Source organism: Xenia sp. Carnegie-2017, unplaced genomic scaffold (assembly GCF_021976095.1).
Source record: "Xenia sp. Carnegie-2017 unplaced genomic scaffold, XeniaSp_v1 HiC_scaffold_12, whole genome shotgun sequence".
Lineage (NCBI taxonomy): Eukaryota > Metazoa > Cnidaria > Anthozoa > Malacalcyonacea > Xeniidae > Xenia > Xenia sp. Carnegie-2017.
This window is the reverse complement of record NW_025813425.1, coordinates 756,622-774,136: the sequence shown is the minus strand read 5'-3', so window position 1 is coordinate 774,136 and position 17,515 is coordinate 756,622. Positions and strand designations below refer to the sequence as shown.

Sequence of the window (17,515 nt, the reverse complement as noted above, 5' to 3'; positions counted from 1 at the left end):
TGGCTCTTCTATAGCTACAAAGATGCCCAAACTGTCTTCGATCATCATTCAAGAGCCAGCATTTGAGGGGAAAAAGACAGGTTAAATAATTCACTACGAAGACAACTTATCTTGTTTTTGCTCTTGGTTTGGTTTGCGCCGTAACTTTCCCAGCTACAATTCAAGATGAAGAAAACACAAAACAGGAAATGTTATTAATAATTCTGAAATGAATGTTATTGATAATTCTTTCTGATAATGCGTGTTCATACAGAAGTCTACAAGGGTATTCATTAGCTACAAGCTTTATGCAGCAAACGACTAAACGTCAATTTTACTAAAGTGGTGAAAAAGATTTAGTGCTCGCTTACATTGAAATATTCTTCGCCATCATTGATCAGCTTTTTATGGAATTAAGGAGACGGTTGAAATACTTATCACGTAATGTTGACAAAGTTTTGCTTTTCCATACAGTTAGAAAAACGGATTTAGAGAGGGTGGAGAAATGTAGCTCCTAGAAAAATGCCCTTTGCTTAAAGACATCAATAGAAATTGTGGATTCAGAGTTGGTCAAAATACATTACTTAAAACATATTTGCATTGTAAAATGCGTAAGAGAAAATCTTAGCTATTTGGAGTACATGACGTACTTTGCACGCAAGGCTAAAATATTCTATTTTCTTCAAAACTATCAAACTCTATTCGCTAACTATTCACAAATTTTAGGAGATTAAAGAAAGAAACGGAGAAAGAATATCCCCTCGAAAAGACTACTTTGTTATTTTTGATAACAACCAACCCTACCCACATCTTGCTATTAGTCATAGTCTCGTTGAGCGAGTGCAATGAATTAATTGTTACAATCATCAATTCCTTTACCAATGTTAGTTATGAATACATGTCATTTGTGAGAAGTACAATGAGTTAAGAATGATGCATGGGATGATTATTTTCTTGTCAATCCATTGTTATGGATTTTATCCTAGTAGTAAGAAAATCATGTGTCAATCATTATAAACTATAGTACAAGTTAGTTCATGCTGCAAAGCTAGGTGATGTTTTAGGTGTTTGGTAGGTGCATTTCCTATACATAGTTAGCTATCATATTTATTGGTACATTCTAGAAAAAATACTTCACATGAAAATATGTAGAAACGATATATTCTAGTGCAGGTTTGGCAAATCACTGACGCTATGCATTTGTTTATAAATATGAGCTGAAACAAAAGCAAGCAATAATTTTTAATTGAAACAATCATATAACAAACATGTATGCTTTTAAAAAGTCAAACAATTTAGATCTTTTATAACTCACTAATTCAGTTTGATCACGTCAAAAACCAGATAGATAGAATGACATTCATTGAACGAGAAGTCTGGTAGAATCCATCTTTTCGACGGTCAACACACTTGTAACAAAAATGAGATCAAATTACAACATTTGGACAACCAAATAGTCGAACATAGTATTATTATGTACATCAGAGGCTATAGAATTGTTGGAAATTGCGCTTGAGACATTTGTAATAATGATTTTAGTCACCCATAACGTTTATATTTAAAAGGCAGAAGGTAATCAAGGTATAACATTAAAGTTTAACCATTTCCCTCCTGGAAAAAAACATAACATCTCATTATGCAGCGAATCATGCATACATGTCATAAAAACAACTGTTGGAAAATTCAACTCAGCTGGAATCGGATATAGATAGTCTTCAGTGGGCTGGCTAATTCCTTCCAACGACATGTTAAAATAACATGTCGTTGGAAGGAATAACTTAACATGTGTATAACTTAACCTTCTTTGTTTTTATAAACAATACCTTCAGCGCAACAACATTCCCGTTTTAAACCTAATGATCATCATCTGACAGAAAATATTTACTGAATGTTATATCTTAACCCTTTAAAAATAATCGTTTTGTTGAACTGGAATAACATTTACAAATGCCTCAAGAACATTTATTGACTCTATGCTACATAAAACAATGCTATGTCCGACCATTTGATTGTGCAAAATTAGTAAGTTGATCTCATATTTTTAGCACAAGGGTTTACTGTCGGAAAGGTAGACTAATAGCACAAAAAACGCTAGACAGTTTGCAATGACGCCCAGAAACTCCAACGAAGTATCTGCAAATTAAAATTAGCTAAAAATGTCTCATCATTACCTGATAATCGATTCTATTCTATGAGTAACATACTAAAAGTATCATGATCATATGCATATTGTTTACAAAGAATCGCAATAATTGGAAGTAACACGTTTCTTAGCGTTTGCTTACGTAATCATTTCGTTTCTATTAAAAATTCCACCATATTTTTTCCTTGAAAATTTTATTGAAGACGCACCATCAGGGGTGAAAATAAATAGCCAATGCGAGATGACTTAGTGTTTATTAAGTTTGAATCAGATAGAGTTATGTATCACCTGTATGCATTAACTACCAAATAACACAAAAGAAAGTACAATTTAAATTGAATTCGGCACATATTAAACGCAACGTATGAAACAGATCTTAAAATTATGTAAATCATAACAGATTCTTTTACTGCAGTGCTCTATCTAAGTTGTTGTAATTGTCTTCTATCATCACTCATCAGCCAGTTGTTGAGAAGGGAAGAAGACAGATTAATGTATTAAATGTGAAGAGAACTTATCTTGTTTTTGCTCTTGGTTTGCTTTGTAAAGTTGGTTACTAAGCCGCAACTCACGATGAAGTAAAAATTAAGATGGGATTTTGAACGGTAAAGAAAACTTTCCCCAATTTGTTTAAATAAAAAACTGTGAAACTTGTCCATAGAATATTTAGTTTCTTTGCGTTTGCTAACTCATGCTCATTATTGAAAAACCAAGCTTGTTATGTTTAGAATCTGATGAAAAAACCTGGCCAATGGAAAACAACGAGAAGGAATTGCATGAAAATGATGGCGATGATAATGATGAAGATGAACTGTGAGTAAACTTTCATTTCGTGAGTTTTCGAGTTTAAAATTGGGGTTTTTTCAAAACTAAATATTATAACTGCTAACGTCAAGCTTTCATGAACCTAATGATAGTTTTGCGAGAGCGAATAAACTTCATTCATTTGATAGAAAATGTGAACTTCTAGAGAACATTACACAGAAAACGGTTGGGAAAAGGTTGTTTTCTGGAATATGGAATAATCAGTTTCATACAGTTTGCGCCCAGTTTTAGAACCATCAACGCGAGCAAAGTTCTTTGATTTGTCGTGTTCATGAGACATTGCCCTTAGCATGATATTTACCATATTGCTTGTTGCTGGCTTGTTGCCGCAACCACCAAGAGTCTTAGACTATGTGTTTAGACTGTCTAACACCATAATGACAGCATCACTTCAAATGTGACAGTGCAAGATTTAGTGACATTTAATTATTTCGGAAACAAATTGAAAGGCCTGCTAAATAAACAATCGGTAACGCATCATTAGCATTATCACTTGAAAGCAATGAATATTATTTCACACTTTTTATGTTACTCGTAAGTCTCCACTTCGTCGAAGAATTGTAACAAATATTTCATTCTATTTGACTGTCATTGTGATGTCTTCTTATGACATTTGAAGGTAAAGGCTTCGCACAATGCAAGTGCGAGACATATTGCTCCTAGTTTGACTTGTGTCATGTGTTAATATTCATTGTCATTTTGACATTATGCAAATACACACAGTTTATTTTTATAAAATCTGAGAAACTAAGAGCTTAAAGAAATTAATACGTTTTCTGCATTTCATTTAACTAACCAATCGTGTAATCTGCCCGGATTGAACCAAGCAAACAACGCAAATAAGTGCTAAACAAAGGCCCAGTGCATTGTACAAGTTTCTCTTATCGTTTAATCAAAATAATATTAGTGATTGCATTTACAAAGCTTACCTGTGCTGACATCAATTAAGTACCTAAAAATTGAAAATGAGCAAATTCTTGAAATATTGCTTCAGTCGGTAAAAAATATGACCAACTATATTGCTCTAGTACAGATCTCGTGTTTACAAAGCTTTAAGAGCCTGAAAATTGAAATTTTTGCTATTTAAAACATAAAGCTAGAATAGAGAACTTTTAAAATGACATGATAGGCTATCTAAAACAGTTTATTATTGCAAATTTCCTATTCAGTCAGTCAGTCTGTCAGTCAATCAGTGAGTGAGTGAGTGAGTGAGTGAGTCTGTCAGTAAGTGAGTCAGTCAGTGACTCACTGATTCACTGACTCAATGACTGATATTAAGCTTTGTGTTAAGTAGAGATGATTTTGAAGCTGATCCAATTTTAGAAAAACGTTCACCTCGTCGACGCAGACCTCGTTCCCTTTTCTCTTGTTATCATTAACGTTCGTATACCAGTTGTCATCACTCTTGATTTCATAGCAGATGTTGTCTCATTGCTTCATAACGCTGTTGTTATCGCATTGGTCTCTATCGCCGTTGTTTTTGCCCTTAATTATGACGCCGTTGTTATCGTATTCCTTTCCATTTGTACGAATAGAGTACCGGCTATAAGATACATTTTTGATGTAATTTTTCACATAAACATGTAACTTAAATTCACATTTGTTTATGTATTCTCTGTAGAATATTAAATGCTTGCAATAATTAGTTTCCGCCGTTTCTCTTGTCTTTTTTTAATCAACGTTGAATAATAATGTATGATGACGTAGGGCAGACTATTATTAACATGTTCCAATAAAATAGATTATTTTTGAATGGATGAAGAGGGATGGTTTAAAAGGATAGGATCGATATGCTACAAATAAGATATCTAAAAATCCACACACAGTGTACTTGATCTTCTTTGCACTTTCTTAATGGTACAATGCAAACATTTTTGTGTCCATTTACGAAAATAAGAGTGCAAGAAACGAATTTTCCAAAGAAATTTGTAATAAGTTTGTGAAAAAATTTTATTGTAGGAGCAAAAGTTTCGGCAAATTTTCTTTTGATTGCAAGCTATCAATTGCTGTTAATTAAATTTCTTTCAGGATATTTGATTGTTTAAAATAACGCCAGTCAGGAATTATTTCATCAGTTATCACTAGATTTTCCATAGTTTAAATGTGGACAGTTAATAATAGGCCTATTTGTGACTCCTTGGTAAGCCCCATTGAATACCTGATTTATTATGCAAAAATGCGTTACAATACAAAATTTTTCATGATAAATTTCAGGGTTTTCTTTAGCAAGTGACGATCTATGTTTGATTTATACTTTGGGGCAAGTGTGTTGGCATGAAGAAAAAAAGGAAAATTACAGTGTTTTCATGGTGATTAAAAAATTTTAAAATACAATGATTTTCAAAAACTGAATCAGTTCTTAAATAATACTATACTCTTCATTGTTAATTGAGAGAATTATATTTGTTGGGTGAACTATAATGTATGTTTTCCATTAATGTTATCAACTGCTTGACCTTTGTCGAGTATTCGTGCATAAGATACATTTGTCCTTACTTTCAACATAAGCATGAGCACAAACACAAGATTAACTCTCCATTTTTCTTGTCTTATGCTTGTGTTTATTGTCAATAATTATAATGCTTGTATATGAGATCCTCACTTGTGACAAAAGAGAATGTATGATCTAAGTTCCAATATTTCATTTGAAATGAAATGAAATTTTTTTACTTTTATATTGAACATTATTCAATGCCTTATTCAGAAACCATTAACAGCCAGTGCTCAATGTATAAGGCCCAAAAGCACGAATAACACACTAAAGACAAAAGGAATGAACTTTCATTAAGTTCCAAAGAAATCAGAGAAGATATAGCATCGTTTCCTCTTAATGCAATGCGAAGAACTTTAATATGAATTGTAAACAAAAGTGTCTGCTAAATGCAAAAAGGAGGTCACACTACCTGCATCATTTGACTAAAAGTGAGCAAAAATTTTTATTTTAAATTAAACACTTTATAAAAGTTTTATTAAATTAATATTAAATTTATGTTATGCTTTGAGCTCTGTTTGTTATTCTGTACTTTGTTTTGGTGGTCAATTATGCTAGAGTCTAGCCTCATGTACAAAAACACTATGGGATTGCTGGGAATGTAATCTAGCGTAGCCTGAGCCCGAAGGGAAAAATTTTTGTTGTACTTGATTAACATGAGCGTATGGGGGTTGGGGCACAGACGGGAAGCCTCTCCCTCCCCGAAGCTTAGCCGTTTGGGCATTTGGGCTTAATATCATGTGTCGTTTACGTCAATTCTATTTCGTCATTAGCTATAGTCGTTACGTAGTTGTAGGAGACTTCAGAGCAGACATTTTACTAATATTTGGAATGACCAGCCAACAAACAAGCGATTATGCAATCGCAAAGGAAATAATTAAAACGTGAATAAATCAGACAAGTGAATACAGACACTCATTAGGTCAAGATTTCTAAAATAGCGTTCCCAAAATTAATATTATGTGTATTGAAACATTGCAATGAATCTGTGGCACACATTATATCTTTTGTATCAAAGTTTTTTGAAACAAAAGGAGAAGTTGAAGCCGCCCTTGTACTATGACTTGTATAACTAGATGCATGTGTCAATATCAGCATCTGTGATAAAACGTTTAACCCATTGTGAAGTAGTTTCAGTGTATATAAGTCAGTGTGCCTTTACAAAACTGATAAAAGTTGTTTATTGTCACCACGTAGTGGGGCCGTACGTTTTAAATATTTTAAAACATGATTGATTACACATAATCTTCTATCGTCAGAGTAGGCTAAAAATGTTAATGGTTATCGATGAGTACCAGGTCTCGAATGTGTGAGTTGTTCTGTTACAACAAAAGTACTTCTGGAGTCTTCAATTACTATAATAACTGACTATATGATCAATAGATAATTTATTAATCGTTTTGCAATTTGGCCCTTTAAGAGTAACAGGAGGAAAGCAAGTCTGTGAGACAGTTCTTTGAGGGAGAGCGATACCGGAGTTCCAAAAGGGGGGAGATAATTAAATGCAACGTTAACATCCCATGTCGAGCAATATTTTGGTATCGATGGCCGAGTTTCGTGTATACCTTTCATAAATCGTTTGACATATAGCCACTGTCTGCATGGTGTATTGTTACTTTCCCATGTGAGGATTGAAGATTAAACACTTCTTAAACTATATGATAGTCAGTTTCTTTGTGTTATGGGTGTTTGAGATTGGGTTAAATAGGAAGAATCAGTAAGTCGGTTTTCGGCGGTTTCTCTAATATTTGTACCAACAATGGGTACCAACACCGAGTTGGCCAGTCCAGAAAAAATTTAAACCCCCCTGTCCTTTTCTTCTATTATCTTACGAAAGAATAGCATGTGAGTAAGGATTTGGTAAATAAGAAATATAGCGACCAAATTGATGATTTAAGCGAGATGCAAACAGATGAATGTCAGGAAGGAAGGCTAAATGCGTCATAGCTGGGAACCTATACGTCAGATTAAGCCTCAATTCAGGGTCAATATTTTTATTATGCGACTCTTTATCGGCGATCACATTCTGCCTCTATGGTATAAACCCAGCCGAAAGCCACATATTATTTTGTTCCAATAATAACCAAGTGCTACCGGTGTGCGTGCCTTTATCAATCATAGTTTTTACAACTTTGTTAGCATGAAAACAATGAAAAATTTATAAGCCAAAATAGGCTGCTAGAAGTTTTAGATAGTTCATATGCTTCGACTTTTCCTCGTTAGTCCAGAATCGACTAGTTCTTTGGTTCCACAAGACACCACCCCAACCAGAAAGTGATGCATCTGAGTGAGCTAATATCTATCGCTGGAGTATAAATTATTTGCATAAAGTGGTGATGAACGTAGCTCATTTAATTCGTCAACTGATTGAGATGATAAAGCCATGCACACATCAAAATTCCCTCAAGATTGTTTCAGCGCAAGTATTTTGTCATTTTGAATTAATCTATAATGGCACTCGCCACCAGGAAAACAAGAAACTAGCAAGCCAATTATTTCAGCAAACTCGCGTATGATGCATTTTGAGTTTAAAAGAGCACTAATTCGAGAAGCGATTTTGGAAATTTTTTCCGAAATTGATTGCATTTTCATAGTTATCGAGTTTAACTCAAATCCCCGAAACACAGTTTTATTTTGCAAGATAAAGGAAGATTTTTCTACGTGAATGACAAAACATAAACTTGAAAACAAGTCAGTAGCCTCTATTTTCGCTGTAAAATAGCGAGGAAAGTTATTTACCTGTAAATCTATTGACGAGTATGTTTTCTGATTTGAGACGGAGTGGTAGTTGAAATTTTTGTTACTGGAAAGAGAAGTGACCCCTTCCTCTTCTGGAGAAAACATTAGTTCGCTTCGTGGGTTGGTATGGCAAGAAACGTGGGCGTGATTTGAAATCGGAGGTTAGCATCTTGCCTTGCAATTTGGCATTAGTCATGGTTTTATTACGGTCATTAGCAAACAGAAATTCCACAGGTTTATTCGAGCGGTTACACATTGGATTTCATCCGCTACTAAGAAGCGAACGAATTGAATCTCCACGTTTGTATGAAAGTTCTAAGTTTACATGCCCTAATAAGGTAACGGCATCAAAGAGCATAGTCGTAATGGCGCAAAAATCTGGCAAAGGCTTCGTCTCTCTAAATTTTAATAAGTCATTCACAGTAACTGAGATTGAACTTGTCACACGCAAAATAGAATCTTGTAAAACTACAGTGCGCAAATCTCGCTGAAGATGGAAAATTTGAGTTATCTTACACATCATCAGTAGAAATATTTTTGTTTTTGCGCAAAGTTTATAAAACGCTAAGTTATTTAATGTTTCTGACATGGTATTTTCTATTGTAGAGAACGCACTAATTAAAGAAGAGCTTTTAGTTGGAAACTCAATAAGTCGGGCGTCAAGTGTGACCTCGCAGTCAGACATCATTTTACTAAAAAATCAAAGCGTAAATACAACTAGACAAAACAAACTTAGCTTCTTAAATTCAAAGGTAAAGGGAAATTTTTAATCGAAAAAATCCAAAATCCACGAGAAACGATAACCAACGCATGTTCACCGATTCACATGTACAGCACAACTGGTTATTTCATGCGCAGTGATCTCCTTCAACAACTATAGCTAATGACGTAATAGAATTATATTCTTTAGAAAGTCAAAACAAATAGCGTTTTTCTAAAGGTAATTTGAATTTAAAATTGGCAGCTATAATTTATTTTGACGAACGCTGGATTTGCCATTGCAGCGTCGGTCCTAGCTTGTAGCTAATATTTCTCTATCGAGTTTCATGTCAGTTTTTAATTGACCACATGAGCATTGATTGTGAGTTTTATCAAAAAAAAGTGAAAAACTTTCGTCATGAGTGTTTTCTTGGGCTGTTGTACTAATAAGATCTCTTTTACTAAAATTTCTTCCTTCTTCCATATGAGATATAGTATTATCAGATGCTACCTTAACCATTAAAACATCGCAAATCTGCTGCTTAATTCTGCTATTTTTTTTCCCAAAAAGCGAAGCTTTTTTCTTTTCTCCACCACATTATTTTCATATCGCCATTACTGTAAGATTTTCTCTCGTCTCTAGGATATTTCCATGTATCATTTAGGTCAATATATGCATTTAAAGAAAGAGTTTTAACAATTGAAAGTCTCCAGTCCAACACAGTTTCAAATCGTTGATGAAATCATGCCGTTTATTGTTATTATCACAAGTCGATGGTTTAAGATTTTTTTCTTCTTCAAGAAATTGAAAATTTTGTCGAAAGGAGAGTTGGTTGAAGGGCTTAATATCTTACAACCCGGCGCGCCATGTTTGTGGTGAATACCAATGTGTGCCTTTTCAATATTTTTGATAACTTACATCATATTGTCGATTGAAATCTTTAGAAAACTCCATGGTTTTGTTGAATTTGAGGTACGCAAAAAGTTGGAACGATGACACCAAGGCCCACTTTACCCTTCCCAAATGGTTATTTAAAGTTCATTTTCATGAAGTTAGGTACGACATATCACATCTAAAGATACAAAAGCGAATATAATGCTAATTGAATTCGCACATACAAAACAGCTCCGGGCGGCGAGTTAGGTAACAATCCTTAAAAACATTTAAATTTATAACATATACCTTCATCGTGTAGTGCTCAGTAAAAAGGCCAAGTCTACATTCAATCTTCATTCGTCAGCAAACTGTAGAGAAGTAAAGAAGACTGGTCAGACAATTCACTATGAAGATTACTTATCTATTTTTTGCTCTTGGTTTGCTTTGTACAGTTGCTTATGCAGCAACAATTCCCGACGAAGAAAAGCTCAATGATGGGACTTTAAACGGTATTAAAGTGTTTTTCCTACATATTCATTTAGAAGACTTGAAGCTTAGTTATTCCATGATTTATCAATCATAAAACGTTTCTTGAAAGCAAGGGTTGTTTCGTTTAGAATCTGACGAAGAAACGTCCCCAGAGGAAAGCATGGAAAAGGAACTACAAGAAACTGTTGATGAAGATGACCTGTTGAAAGATGAGTGAGTAAGCTTTGTCTACCATGTTTTGAATTGGTAGTGGAGTGTCTATGAAAAAGCTTTGGTTTGTAAATTTTTGAAGGTAAACTCTTCAAATTAAACACCATAACAGAATCGTAAAATTGTCTTGCGAAAAAGAATAACCTTATTTACTTGATAGAAAATGTAAACTTACAAAAAATATCTACACAGGAAACTACCAGGGATAAGCTACAATGTTGAAGTTAAACTTATTAAGCTCACCTCTTAAGCTCTCGCTATTAATTTAGAAAAGCACAGTAAATAACTTACCAATATGATGGGAAAACCTTCTCTTCGTGCACACTGCTCAATCGGAAGTCTCTTGACCCTTTCCGTAGTTGCAAAGCGCCCTCACTTAGGTTGAATATTACTTGACTGTACTTGTGTACACCATTTATAGAAAGTGAGGAACTTTAGATACTTTTATGATTTCTCACAGTTTAAACGACAAAATTAGTGCCGTTTCGAGTGAAAAATATTCTTTACAACAAAAAATATCGCCAGCAGCTTGTCTTTCTAAAATAATTTTTTGACTTTTATCAGAAGCCGATGTTTTCAACAAATCGATCAACAAACCTAAGCTAGCATTGACACTATATTTTTATTTTTTGACCAACGTTCGGCGTTGTTTTATTTGATTTCCTCCAAATCCAATAATATATTTTTCCCAAAAATAATCTCCCTATTACAAATAAAGATAAGCTTGAATGCAAATCGATTATAGTTAGTGATAGGAAGTATTTCAATACATTTCTGCTATTACATATTTAAACACGTATCATGTGTTAATATTTTTTGTCATTTTGATGTTATGTAAGTGCAGTTGGATCTTTTTTGTAATTAATATACAACATAAAATTTATTACGTTTTCCCTTTCATTTAATTCACCGGCCGAGTAATGCGCCAGAATGACCAAATAACAATGCAAATAATGCAAAACAATGCAAATAAATACTAAATTGGACAAAATGGAAGCACAGTACATTGTATTAAGTATACAAGTTTTTCGTATTGTTTGCGTAAAATAACGTTTTTGAACGCGTGCATAGGTCAATTGTGCCTGTTACAAGTAATTTACGTTCGAACACTAAACGCAAACGGATGCTTCACATATTAAAAGTTAACAGTACTACAGCGTAACTATTATGTAAAAAAAAAACTACTGCACATTTTGGAATATATTGACATTTCCAAGAGCTTTAGAGACAAGTTATTTGGTAAAATTATATCCTTTAGAAGTTTAAAACCAACATTGTTTTTCAGAAAGGAGCTAATTTAATTTTAAAATTGAGCATCTATAACTTATATGGACGAACGCTGGATGCTCTAATGGTGTTACGCCGCTGAGCAAGTATTGATGCTTTTCACGTTAGCCTTGACAAAGGTCTGATACAAAGAGAATTTTTGAATGATAAATCCGAAAAGATTGACCGCATGCCTGGCAAAATTTTTATTTATGATAAATCCGACAAGATGATGTGCAAATCAAAAATTTAATTGTATTCACTGTCCAAAGTTTGACGTATATAATATGTTAAGGTTGATAATTATGACTGTAAGTATTACAAACAACACCGGAGGCTAAGATTTGAATCACACGCGCAAACCACACGATTACTGTATTTAACGTAAATTGCTTAATAGCTATTTTCCACAACCAGTTTAGGCAGAATGATGACATTGATGGATTCAGTTAAGCAGAAAATCAGAGCAATAATATCACTTGTACATATCTCGTGGTTATAAAACTTAAAAAGCAATAGGAAAATTTTGCTATTTGTTTTATAGTTTTGTGGAAAAGAACTCTTCATAAAAGTAAACTTTCGAAAACAGTTTATTCTTATGTAATAGCTTTCTTCAGAAATGAACTTTTTGTAATCTCCAAAATTCAAAACAAGTGACATCATTGCACATTAAGTCACGGCAAATTTCTAAATGTCCTTTTTCTTAAGTCCTGAAAACTTTTCGATGTAATAAGGCTCGTGCCGGTCATAGTATTGATATATTGAAATATGTGCTATTTTTCAATGAAGAGGGGAGAAATATAACTCAGAGCGGTCTAATATCGTATCGCTTGTTGAGCCTAAACAACAAATCCGATTGGGTTCAGAGCTGTACATTGAAAACCAGCATGAATATAAACTCAAATTAACATTCACACCGGTTTGAAAATGACACAAGGCATGTGCTTAAAGTACAAAAGCAAATAAGCAAGAAAATGTGAAAATATCCTGCTAAAGAAGTGTTACACTGATGAGGATTTTTTATTATTTCGTGCCCGTTCCGTGTTGACATTCAAAAAATCCGATTTCCTTCCTGGTGTAACGTTGTTCCGGTCTCATGTAAACAGGGCCTAGCTTACGAATAAAAAAAGAGATGAGTGAACTGATTTCGAAAGTCCCGTGACATTTGAAGAGTTCTGCTCGATAAAAGTAAAACTTAGATAGAAAACTTTCGTCTTACTACCTATTTCATCCACATCAACAATCATTAAAAACACTTTGTAGTACGTTGCACTACTTAGTAAAGACGCAAAATTGATGAGCATTAAACATTGCGTTATGTAGGGCCAACGAGGAAGCTAATCCAGATCTAGAAAAACGCTCACCTTATCGTTACCGTCGCAGGCGTTATTCCGTTCGCCGCCGTGTTTATTACGGTCGCCGCCGTCGTTATTACGGTCGTCGCAGAGGATATTTCGGTCGCCGCCGTCGTTATTCCAGTCGTCGCCAAAGATATTACGGTCTCCGCCTTCGTTATTACAGTCGTCGCCGTCGTTATTCCAGTCGCAGATACAGCTAGTAGTGATAGAGATCCAAGCCTTCAATAAGAAACATTTTTTAAGTGGTTTTCCAACTAACTTGTAACTTGCCTTAATGTAGGAAAGATAATAAATGCTTGCAATGATCATTAAATGGATGCAAACGATGCATGACCGATGGATCATAATATCTGTGTAAAAATATGACGACTTACTGAGCATAGCATTTGAGATTCTATGTTTGATTTACATTGTGTAGCCTTGTGTGCTTGCAGGAAGTGAAAATGTACATTTACAATGCTTTTATATACTAAGCTCTACAGCACGTTGCTTTTCTAAGATGAGACGGAGATGGCGCTAGTGTAAACATTAGAGAACACCTCAGGTCTTCTAACACAGATTTTGCGAGTTTGGTATATATGTCTCTATATACCAACCACTGCAATAACACGACGTCATTTCTTCGTAATGAAATCAAAACTAATTTATTATAAGAATTGACGTAGCGTCATTTTAATGGTTGAGAATGAGTGAAAAGAACTAAATATCATGCTACAATAATGGAAGCTAATATGCGCGGCACATAATGCATGAGGACATAAACATTAAAGGTTCCAACACTAGTGAAACTTTGTTTAATGTACCTATGCTACATCAACCAAATTTATTAAACATTACTAGACACATGTTTGCAACTAAAACAATGAAAAAATATTGAAACTAAAAACTGCTCTTTTGTTTAAGTTTGAATATGAAATGAAGCAATTACAAGCAAGCTCAATTACTATTATGATTACTACCAAGAAGCCTTAAAAGAAATACAATGCTATAACAAGGAAATCCAATTTTTTGGAAACAAATATTGTAATAATGCACGAAAGGATCTCGTGGGAAGAAACAAAATGTAACAAGGACGATGGTGCATGTTTCGAGCATGTGGACAAAACAGTCTTAAAAACAGTCAGAGCAATGTAATTGGAGATGATGGCGGTTTTATCAACCACTGCCGATGCTACTAACAGTATTTTAACATTCTAGCAAAAACTGTTTAGAAATTTCAGACTGTTCTGAAGCGAGTTTTCCCAACAGATAATGGACGCTATTTGCTATCCATTTGTTCATTACAAATTAGAACAGACAAACAAAGAAACAACCATCATTGTCCAGTTACGAACAAAGGCATGTGAAGGAAATATTTCAATGGTGAACATAAACAGCCTTTATTTCTCTTTTTGAAGAATGGCCACAAAACAATCTGTCATTACGTTTTCTGAATACACAGTAAAAACATTTTTTTGTGATGCTGAAATGTGGAAACAATAAAGCAAAAAAAATCACTACATTATACCAGATATCTAGATCCAGTCCTTTGGAGTGAAAATGTAAAATACTCTCATGATGATATGCAAATGTTAAATATGACTGACAACTGTTAGAAGTGAAATGTTTTGCAAAAAGTCTACTTCCATATAATTATTGTAAGTCCATCAATGACGAAGGTTTACAATTAAATGTGAATGCTGTTCACGTAGAACTGAAACGATGTACATTACAGAAATTTCACATGTTGTCAACAAGAAATAAATGTGATTTAAATTTGCGCAGTATAACAGAACTGTGACATCTTTGTATAGTTTGAAGAGAATACTCAGTAACACCAGCACGTCACATATCGCAAGATGTAAGACAAGAAAGTAGTAGTTCTTTTTTAGCAAAATCTTTTGTTTTAACATAGCAGCGATCACAAGAATATTTCCAATTATTCCAAATACACATATTGCAACTTCCAACACAAAATACATTTACTTTTTCTATTTCACTTGCTAAATGCCAAGAAAAACTGCGTTTTTTTTGATTTATCAGTGCAGTTTCAATGTTCGACAAATGTTACATATTTCTTCGTTGTTATCTACGTCGGCAACGGAAAGGACATTATTTCACGTTTGTAAAATATATGTTAAAATTCCAATCAGATTCCAATTCTGACCAATCAGAAAACACTGACAAAAGCTTACTGCGTAATAAAATAAATCAGTAACGATGAGCGGTATCGCTTTTAGACTTTCTTTCGTTGCAAGTTTAACAACAATATCGCACAGGGCCGCGGAAGTATCTCAAAAGTGGGACTGACCGAAAAGGGCATGTGAGTTTGCAACTTACTGTTTTAGTATATTACAGATATGCATTGTTTCATGAATCATGATTAAGTTTCAAAGTCTGAAAAATATTGGTAGACATTCTTAGAATGCTATGCGTATTCTCTACTGCTCGGCGTGCGTGATAACAAATTGAACTAAGATGACTACATGAATAATTTTATTAAGTAATGCAATCTCATTAAAATTTCCCAAAAAATCTAACCCTACGTTCATTTTTGAGAACAAAGTCCTTAGCTATTAAACGTAAGTCCAGTTCGTCAGTTCTGGCATTGTTTACATGCATAACAATAAGATTATTGTAGCGTGCTGCCGTCATTGTGCTCCTGAGATGTGTCGACAAGCCGCTGGCATGGAAAGATCGTTCTCCAGAGGCCGCGCTCATTGGAGCAAGCTAAATCTGCAAGAGTCGGACAATATTAGACATTGCCATGACAATCTGCGATGAGTTATTTTCTTTTTTTGAGAATATTGATGTTGTGGTGTCAATTGATGTCACCTTCTTTACTTCTGGATGTCGATGCGAGATAATTCCTTCAAGAAGCTTTAACTACGCCTTCAGCTGGTCAAAGACGAGGTCATTTTCGTAAAGGTGTTCAACCTCATCATTCAACTCAAACTTATACCCGTTTGCTGCATTAATGAGCATGGTTTCGATGTTCATCAATACAGAATATGTTTTTTGATCGAAGTGCTCGTGTAGTGAAGCCAAGCACGCATCAATTGCTTCAATATACTGTGCACGGTGGGCGTCTTTCGCAGTTTGGAAACGATGTTGCTCACCATCTCCGTGTTGAAGTCGCCACGGAACTTTCTTCGGTCTTGGTTGTGTTGGATCGCCTACAAAGTTGATAGTCTTGTTTGAAGCAACTACTTGGTCGTTAAAAAAGAGAAGTTGTCTCGTTGACGCTGCAAGTTTGTCTTCAAGGCATTTATGCAAGTAACAGTTGTTTGTGCCGTTATTGAAGGCTTCTGCAAGGTAGTTGCTACTTGTTCACACACGCTGAAGATATTCTGCGCAAAACTTAAACCAAAGTACGAGGAAAACTTCTTCAATCGGCTAGCCATACCTGATGGTGTGTCACGAACGGTGGACTTGCAAGATTCTTTGGCAATGCTAAAGAATCTTACCCTAGAAGAAATAAAGCACACGTCTAGAAAGCAAACCAGTACAGGAGGATCATCGAATGTACAAACTTGTCCGTCTTCTATATTTTTGAAATATACATGGGTCCCATACTGCATGACAAAAAGCACCATTGCCTGTTACTTCTGTAAAAGAGCGATACGTTTAAGTTTTGCGCAGAATATCTTCAGCGTGTGTGAACAAGTAGCAACTACCTTGCAGAAGCCTTCAATAACGGCACAAACAACTGTTACTTGCATAAATGCCTTGAAGACAAACTTGCAGCGTCAACGAGACAACTTCTCTTTGTTTAACGACCAAGTAGTTGCTGCAAGCAAGACTATCAACTTTGTAGGCGATCCAACAGAACCAAGACCGAAGAAAGTTCCGTGACGACTTCAACACGGAGATGGCGAGCAACATTGTTTCCAAACTGCGAAAGACGCCCACCGTGCCCAGTATATTGAAGCAATTGGTGCGTCCTTGCTTCACTACAGGAGCGCTTCGATCAAAAAACATATTCTGTATTGATGAACGTCGAAACCGTGCTCATTAATGCAGCAAACGGGTGTAAGTTTGAGTTGAATGAAGAGGTTGAACACCTTTACGAAAATGACCTCGACTTTGACCAGCTGAAGGCGGAGTTAAAGCTTCTTGAAGGAATTATCTCGCAGCGACATCCAGAAGTAAAGGAGGTGACATCAATTGACACCATAACATCAATATTCTCAACCGAAGAAAATAACTCATCGCAGATTGTCATGGCAATTTCTAATGTTGTCCGACTCTTGCAGCTTTACCTTCTTGCTCCAATGAGCGCAGCCTCTGGAGAACGATCTTTTTCATGCCAGCGGCTTGTCAAGACACATCTAAGGAGCACAATGACGGCAGCACGCTACAATAATCTTATTGTTATGCATGTAAACAAGGCCAGAACTGACGAACTGGACTTACGTTTAATAGTTAAGGACTTTGTTCTCAAAAACGAACTTAGGGTT

At 34.9% G+C, this 17,515-nt stretch overlaps 2 long non-coding RNA genes across 2 annotated transcripts in view; one reads left to right on the top strand and one right to left on the bottom strand.

The window, feature by feature from the left end:
• LOC124446331 overlaps positions 1–4,308 on the bottom strand; it is an 18,687-nt gene extending 14,379 nt beyond the window's left edge. The window contains exons 1-2 of the long non-coding RNA XR_006948401.1: positions 4,283–4,308; positions 3,877–3,899 (exon numbers count right to left, since the gene is read on the bottom strand). This is a non-coding gene — a long non-coding RNA (uncharacterized LOC124446331). The remainder of the gene's footprint in view (positions 1–3,876; positions 3,900–4,282) is intronic.
• LOC124446338 overlaps positions 1–17,515 on the top strand; it is a 24,445-nt gene extending 6,930 nt beyond the window's left edge. The window contains exons 2-3 of the long non-coding RNA XR_006948407.1: positions 11,450–11,460; positions 17,381–17,515. This is a non-coding gene — a long non-coding RNA (uncharacterized LOC124446338). The remainder of the gene's footprint in view (positions 1–11,449; positions 11,461–17,380) is intronic.